The sequence below is a fragment of the Corvus brachyrhynchos genome, unplaced genomic scaffold (genome assembly GCF_000691975.1).
Source record: "Corvus brachyrhynchos isolate BGI_N302 unplaced genomic scaffold, ASM69197v1 scaffold544, whole genome shotgun sequence".
NCBI classification, from domain to species: Eukaryota; Metazoa; Chordata; class Aves; order Passeriformes; family Corvidae; genus Corvus; species Corvus brachyrhynchos.
In genome coordinates, this window is record NW_008238325.1 from 1,426,643 (window position 1) to 1,434,915 (window position 8,273).

Below are 8,273 nucleotides of genomic sequence, written 5' to 3' on the forward strand. Positions count from 1 at the left end.
GGCATCGGTCACTTGATGACCTTGGAGATCTTTTCCACCCTCAGTGATCCTGGGATTCTCTGATCCCATCAGTGCCTGTGGGGCCATCCACAGCTCTTTGGGATCCCTCCAGCATCCCTTCAACCAGGAGCAGAGCCCTGAGGAACTGCTGCGGATTCAGGTGAGGGGTGGGCAGGGCTGCTCCTGCCGGGGCTGTGTCATTATTTGTGGGTTATTGATCCCTCCCCACACACACATTTACTCCAGCACAGATAAATACACACAAACAACCCCAAACCTTTCTGACACCACACGGGTGACAGCCAGAGCACAATTTGTTGTGTGTATTTGTATCTCCCTGACTCCCACACAGAGTTTCCATGGGAAAACTGCAGAATGCCTCCACATGGGAATTTTTTAGTGCAGCTCCTAAACCCATCATCTCCCCAAAATGTCCTTTTATAGCCTTGTCAATCAGTGTATAATTAGCTGCGTGTACATGCAGAACAGATGGGAATTTTGGAAATGTTGCTTTTACTAAATGCATGCGAGGAGTTAAAAAAAAAAAAAAAGAAGAGGAACCATGACTTAGGGATTTAATATATTTGTATTCCTAATGTGAGGTTGAATTAAATTCAGTTCTATAAATACAGCCAGTAAAATGTGAGGCAAAAATGCCAAGAATTATTAATTACAAACAACAACAACAAAGTTCCCTGGTATTCAGAGGAGAAAGTAAGAAAATACCATATTTCACTGTGAAAAATAAACATCAGGTTTCTGCTGATGACTTCAGATGGCCTCTTTAAGGAGGATTTTCCCAAGTTTTAGGGACATGAAATTCTGTCATTTTGGGCTAAGAATTTCAGTATCCCCTTCATGATCTCACCACAGTTCACCAGCACTCAGCTACTTAAGATTTCTGATTGAATTTATAGAATATATATATAATTTTAGACTTATGCACCAGAATATCTCACTTAATAACTATTTACTCTTTTCTTTCTTTTCAAGTGTTGTTATAGAAATGTATTTTCTCCCAGTTGAAGTCTTGGTTGAGACTGAGTCTCCTGGAAAATTAAGGACATAAAAGAACACAGAAATGTGACTTTTTTTTCCTTCTCCCTGCACACTTTCCAGACACTGCACTGGTTTTTGACAGCTCAGTTTAGAACAGGAAGAGAAAACAGAATGCCAAATTAAAAAGGAATAAAATGAATAAAAATCTTTGGATGAAAATGGGACCACTATTCACTATTTTTGAAAAACATCCTTTCAGTCCCTGTAAAATGAAAATTCCTTACAAACTTACCTGGAGTTGCTAAAAGAGGGCAGACAATTACAACAAGAGTTGCCGGCAGTGGGATTTTTTGCTCTACCACTGCCTACAAAGGTTGACACTCCCAGATGAGGTGCTGAAATTCAGATTCCCGAGCCTGTATGAAAGTGTGCCATGAGCTGGACCAAGAATTGTGCAGCTTTTCTTGCCCTGTGCAGGAACTCTGCGTCACGAAGCACTTTAAAACACAGTGGCTGGAACTCAAATTGGAGATTTTCTTTCAGAACAGAGCCAATTTCTGGGCATGATGTTTTGGATTTTACTATTTCAGTGGATACCCACCTCCCTCCCAACCAACTGCAGTGGAAACACCAAAATCAGGCCCTTTTTAGTCTGAATTACCAAAATAATAAGTGGTTGTAATATGATTAGTGCTTGAATTAGGTTTATTACGTTCAAGAAGGAAATGAAGGGCAAAGAATCCAGGTTTTTTTGCCATGGGTATTGGAATAAACACAATAAGATCTCCCAAAATAATGCACTGAAGTGCTAGAATATCACACTGATGAGCACTCAACTTTTCCTCCTTGGGGTACAAACTATAAATTAATTATGCCTTGGAAGGCAGCTTGGCTGCAGGGGCTGGGGGGATGAGGGGAAATAGATGGAAAAGACTTTCTTGGCTGCTGGGAATATCCAAGGATGACAGAGGGATCGTTTTTACTTCCAATATAAACAAGTAGCCCAGAGTGAAAAAAACCCAAAAAGATAATTAAGACAAGTTATCAGGAAAACTGGACCTCCTGGCTTATCACATCTAATGATTTGTTATTCTGGGCATATTTCTCAGGTTTTTCCCTCAGAAAGGCATCAAGGCCCATCAGCCTAATTGTGAAAAATCGTTAGGCTTGGATTTTAGCACATTTAGGTAATTCCTAAAGATAGAGAGCAGAATCTGTTTCCTTCCAAGCAATATCTTGTTGTTGAAATAAATTGGATCAGATGTATACAATATAACCATGAACTTATCTGGGGAGTTGAACACAATGGAATGTGAAGGACACGGGAACTTTCCAAGTCAATAACGCTGCCAAAGCCTGCGTATCTCAAAACTTCAGGTAGTGCCATGACAAGCAGAATGGAGAGATAATATCCAATAAATAGAGGGAGAGAGAAAGGATCTGTCAATTGGAAACAACCAAAAATGCAACGTTAAAGCTCTTGAGTCTATTTTCAGAAATGACAGAAATTTATGCTTTAAATCCCAACTTTTGATTTATCGCTTTAGACGACAGCTCAACTTTTATCTCAGCGAATCACAGAGTCCCAGAATGGTTTGGTTGGAAAGGACCTTAAAGATCATCTTGTTCCATCCCCTGCCATGGGCAGGGACACCTCCCACTGTCCCAGGCTGCTCCAAGCCCCAGTGTCCAGCCTGGCCTTGGGCACTGCCAGGGATCCAGGGGCAGCCCCAGCTGCTCTGGGCACCCTGTGCCAGGGCCTGCCCACCCTCCCAGGGAACAATTCCTTCCCAATATCCCATCCAGCCCTGCCCTCTGGCAGTGAGAAGCCATTCCCTGGGTCCTGTTGATCCGAGGCTTTGTATAAAATCCATGAGAAAGTAAAATCTGATGTTTCTACTCACAGGGACGCACCTTCAGAATAAAACTCAAGTTCCATTTCTGCACAAACTCAGCTGTGATTTCCTACATGGAAAAATGAGATCAGCAGGTAAATCCTGGTTGGAAAGCAAAGTCTATATTCCATCAGCAGACACCCTCATCAAATTCAATTGTATTTATATTTCTTTGAATTACTGAAACTCAACAACATGTGCTTTAAATAACAACTGAGAGATTAATCTTTGTAATATGTTAAACAAGAACTTTCAAATGAATCTAGCATTTGTTTTCCTGAAGAGATGGCAGCAATATGGAGCTTAAGATTTTGATTCAGAAAATTATCATATCTTTATAGAGACGGAGGGAAAAAATTAAACTTTCTGTATGACTTTCTCTGTACATATTTAATTTGGCTAAGTCAACAGGCTTTCCTCTACTTGTTCACATTTTTTTGTATTTAAACAGAACAAAGCAAAGAAAAAAAAACCCTATCCAAAGTGAGCAGAAATGTTATTTTGTGTCTAACGAAAAATATGGGATTATGAGGGAAATGCACTTGTGAAATGTAATTAAAGTTTACACCACTCATCTCCGGAATTCAGGTGCCTATTTAAAATGGAATATTTATGTCTGCATTACGGGCTGTTATTGTATCTGTAAGGACAAATGTTAATTATGGAGGCATTACCAAGACAGCCACAGAATTATTATCACGAGTTGCTTGGAGTTCTTTCCACTCTTGAATTCTGGGGAGGGATTGGAGTGAGACTGGAACAACAAAGCAGAGACGAACTAAGGCTCTTCACATCCCTGCAAAGCTTTGCTGAGGTGCTGGAGAAGCCTGGGGGGAAATACCCAACTCCAACGCTCCGCCTACGGCATCTGGTCCTGCCCTGCAGGGGCTTCACGTGGGGTCCTCATTTCAGTCCCATCGTCACACATCTCTCCCCTCCCACTGCTGGGATGCTGTGCCAGCTTGTCAGGCTGGGATCCCCTCAAGCCTGCAGTGGAGCAGGAGTGGGGACATTTCAGTGCTGTTAAAGAGCACTTGGCGTTCCAGATGAGATTGAACATGAACAGTGATCCAGCCTGGCACATCCCATATTGCACAGCCAGATCTGCCTAGTCCAAACAATAAGACCACGTGGCAATAATCTACTCTTGGAGTTTAACAAGCAGCCAGTACAATGCAGTCAGCAGAAAAATTATCTCCACTCTTTCCCTCCTCCAACTTGTGAACCCAACTTCGGATTGAAAATCAATGGCAGCATCATGCCCTTTGGCTTCTGAGGGTTAATAGTTGGCTTCTGATAATTAAACGTTGTTTTCTGATGGTTAAAAGTTGTCTTCAGGTTGTACCCAACAGAATCCACGTCTCCTGCCTTTTTTTCCCAGGAACAGAATGTGTATCCAGTTCTGCTGCATGTCAGGCACACTGACAGCAGCTGAACACTCTTAAAAGCAGTGTTTTACTGTAATTGTGCTCATTTGTACCATGAAGAAATGCAGTTTTCTTGTTAGCATTAAGTTTTGTTTATAAAATTTGGCTTTTCACTCACCAGGTAAAATGACACTATAAAAACTGTGTATGTGCACATGAAATCAGATTTAAAAAACAACATGGCAGAAGAGTGAAAAAGAAATACTAAAGACTGTTTTGATACAAACACCCTTATTTTTACATGGAATATTTACTCATCCAAAACACACAGAGAGTGCTTTGCACAACTCAGTGGAGGATCAGCACCAAACATTATTTCAGCTCAGAGCACTCCTCCAAAATGAACAAAGTTCCTTTTAATCCGTCAGCTTTTATTTTTGTTAATGTGCTCTGGAAACACTTTTAACTGAATGGTTGAGCATGGAAAATTAAATGTTCTCCAGATACAGAAGGTTTCTTGGTCTCCATCTGAAGTCTGCAACAGCTGTGGAAAGGCAGAGGCACCTCTGGCTTGGGCTCCTCGATGGATGTGGAGATTTTCTGTTGGTATTGGACCAAGCCCAGCAGGTACAGCGCTGCAAAGAGTTTCCTACACTTCTTTAAAAATAAAAAGGGGAAGCAAAGTGCCAAAATATTCCTGTCATATTTATCTGGACATGACCCAGCACAGAAAGTGGAGTTCTCTGTTATACTCAGCACGTGCCATCTTCTACCAAGGAAAACTGATTTTTGCCCATGCCCTTCTTTTGGCTCTATGAACACCAACTCACACATATATTCAGAGAGGTTCCAGACCTGCAGGTATCCCTGCACAATGAGGCATTTAATCCTTTCAAACAGCACCCAGAGCTTGAAAGAATCATTCCCCATTCATTTTGGGTCCTTTGTGTGCTGAAGTCCTATGAAGAGGTGCAGTAATTCCCAAGGAGGTGGGGAGGAGATGGGACATTGTGTTTCTGATGGGAAACCTTCAGGCTATCAAAGTGCTCCATGAAATCACCAGGGATGAAATCCATATTTCCCCACTGAGTTAAACACGACTCGACAATGCCAATGAACTTTTAGAGAACTGACAGACAAATTACAGCGTGCGTGTGCTAAGCCACAGTGAAACCTTCACTCCTAAAGCCATCCTGTCAGGAGCTGTAAACACTGCGGAATAACACCGAGGATTTTCCTCCTCCCTCCCACAGCCCGTCCTTCCTGCACACAGACTGCTCCAAGACCCTGCAGATGATGCAGTGAACTGCAAATTAAAGTCGTTCTGACCTGGAAGAAAGTGAGGAATATCAAGGTGTTTCTGGTCACATTCAAGAAAGGTTTGTTGTAGTCTCTGAAGATCTCCACTAAGAGTCTGTTCCCTCCCACGCTGTCCCAAGTTACGTCCTCCACGTGTTCTGTGTGTGAGGATTTGGTTTGTAGAGTTCTGTGCATTTGATTATTTATTGCTTTTAGCGCTTGTTCCCTGAAAGTTCTGGAAATTCTCCAAATTCTTTGTTCTGGAAAACAAAGTTCTGGAAGCAAGGGCAGCCCACAATCTGCATAGTCATACACACATCAAGGGAATTTCTCCATGGAAAAAAGTTGTCAGACATTGGAATGGGCTTTCCAAGGAGGTGATGGAGTGCCCATCCCTAGAGGTGTCCAAGGAAGGCCTGGACATGGCACTCGGTGCTCTGGGCTGGTGACAAGGTGGGGATTGGTCACAGGCTGGACTTGATGACCTCAGAGGGCTTTTCCAACCTGAACAATTCTAGGATTTTGGATGAAGGACACTGGGATGGGATGCAGGACTACAACAGGATTTGGTTGTATCCCGCTGAAGCTTCAGGGCTGGGGTTTGCTGCTTCCTTCCACCCCTTTTACCACACAGTCCAACGCTCTCCCTGTGGGAGGAGGAAATGAGGATCTCCAAAAAAATGACTGATCTCCAAAACACCTTTTAAGATCTGTATCACCCATTCTCCCGCTAAATTCATCCTCCCTGCCCAGTCCCTGTCCCCATTTGCCACCCTATCATTGCTCATACCGCCTGCTGAAAACACCCTGATCTCGAGCAGGAGCACTCGACAGGTTGGAATTCCCAGCTTGGAGCCAGCTCCAAGAGAACTCACTTCAGCCAACACTGCAAAATGAACATGAACAATACTTGCCCTCTTTTTTTTTTATATATATTCCTACTTCAAACCAGCTACATGCAGAACATCTGATTCTGCAATCATTATTCATGTCGCAGAATGTTTTATTCGCATGCCGAGCTCCTGTCAGACCCAATAAGACAATTCCAAGGAAAAAAATGCCTTTTTGGGGGAACAAAGAGAAGGGAACTGGGCTCACAGTACCTCATGCAATGTTTGTCCTGGCTGGGTGACACAGCAACACTGGGATTTGGCTGGGAAAATCAAAAATTGGTTTGGTTTTTTTTGGAAAAGTTTCACAGACTCATTGTTTCTCCAGGAAAGTGAGAAATCCTGCTGGGAAAAACAACAATCACCTAAAGTGCAAGGAAAATGTGATGATTTTCTGAACAAAAAAAGGGATTTATTTTCAGATCAAATTTTTTGCTGTTGTTGCTGTACTTTTGGTGGCAAGAAAGCTTTATTTAGTCACCAACCCAATTTCAAGGGTGTTTTTAAAAAGAGCTCTGGTTTGGCTTTCCCCATCTTGCCTTTTTCCTCCTTTCTCCATATGCTGATCTGACATTCCAATCCATCACGGAGCAGGGCTGTCAGATCCTCCCTCTGGAGTTCTTACTAAACACTCCTGAAAACCACTGTACAGCTCTATCGATCTTACAACAAATAATTTAAAAAAAAAAAAGGAATTGCAACCAGGCCAACAAGATTCCAGGGGAGACCTTGCAAGCTTTTCTCTTTAATATTCCCATAATCCAGGTCATTAACAGCACTGATATCGATGTGAGGTCAGCTGAAATTTTGGCCTGACAGAGAAGTGAAACATCTGCAGGGAAAACGTTGTGCTGGAGGTGGGAATGGATGGGTGCAATTCCACGGCCTGTGTTCTGCAGGAGATCAGACAAGATGATCACAGCAGTGCCATCTGGCCTTCAAAATCTACGAATCTGCACTGAAATTCTCACTTGAACTTAGGCGACCTCTCTCCAAGCCCATCTGTAGGTTGAATATTGCCATTAAAATGCAAGCCAAGCACACTTCACCAGCCTCAGTCAGCTTCATTTTATGTAGCCACTCATGCTGGATTTTGGCAATGAAAAACCCAAGAAAACACTAGAAAAAAAATCCAAGAGTTTCTACCTATAAAGGCAAACAGCAGAAAAAGAACAAATTAACAGCCCCTAAAGCCACCAGAACATTTCAGGGACTGCCACCCTGAGGAAACACTGCCACCGAGTTCTGCAGAACAACCTGGATAAGCCAGTGCTGATGTTTGCATGGAAAATATCCCAGGAATTAGTGTGGCTGAGGTGGTAGAGGAAGACTTGCCCAGAAAGTGGTGGTTGGGACCACAGGGAGTTCAGGAGGGGAAATCATACAGGCTTTAAGCCAGAAAGGTGTAAAGGAACACACAAGGGTAAAAATCTTACACTTCAAGTTGCAGAGGTGTCTTCTTTTCTCTCACAATTGTTCATCCAAGGCCTGGCTTAAAATCAGGAATTGAAGAGCCAGCAGAATGGGGTTTTTCAAGAGCTGGAGTAGCAGTGTAAGATGGAAATCCTCCTCCAAAGCTGGGCAGCTTCCTGGTGTAGGCTCCACTGTCCTGGGGCCAACCAGACTTCCAAGAACTTCTTCTACCATGTTTTATTCCTAATAACCCACAACTACCCTGCAAAAATTTTGGAACAAATATTCTTGCTGGTTCTACAGGAACAGCGGGAGCCTGATCCTGAATTTATTGTTGTTTATTTTTCATTTAGAAATAACTAAGAGAGAAGGGAAGGAAAAAAGGGAAAACAGGGTATCAGCAGGGACTT

At 42.7% G+C, this 8,273-nt stretch overlaps 1 long non-coding RNA gene across 1 annotated transcript in view; it reads right to left on the minus strand.

Annotated features, from left to right (window-relative positions):
- LOC108446766 overlaps positions 1-8,273 on the minus strand; it is a 54,113-nt gene that overhangs the window by 7,027 nt on the left and 38,813 nt on the right. Inside the window, exons 11-12 of the long non-coding RNA XR_001862066.1 lie at positions 2,914-2,964; positions 1,292-2,439 (exon numbers count right to left, since the gene is read on the minus strand). This is a non-coding gene — a long non-coding RNA (uncharacterized LOC108446766). The remainder of the gene's footprint in view (positions 1-1,291; positions 2,440-2,913; positions 2,965-8,273) is intronic.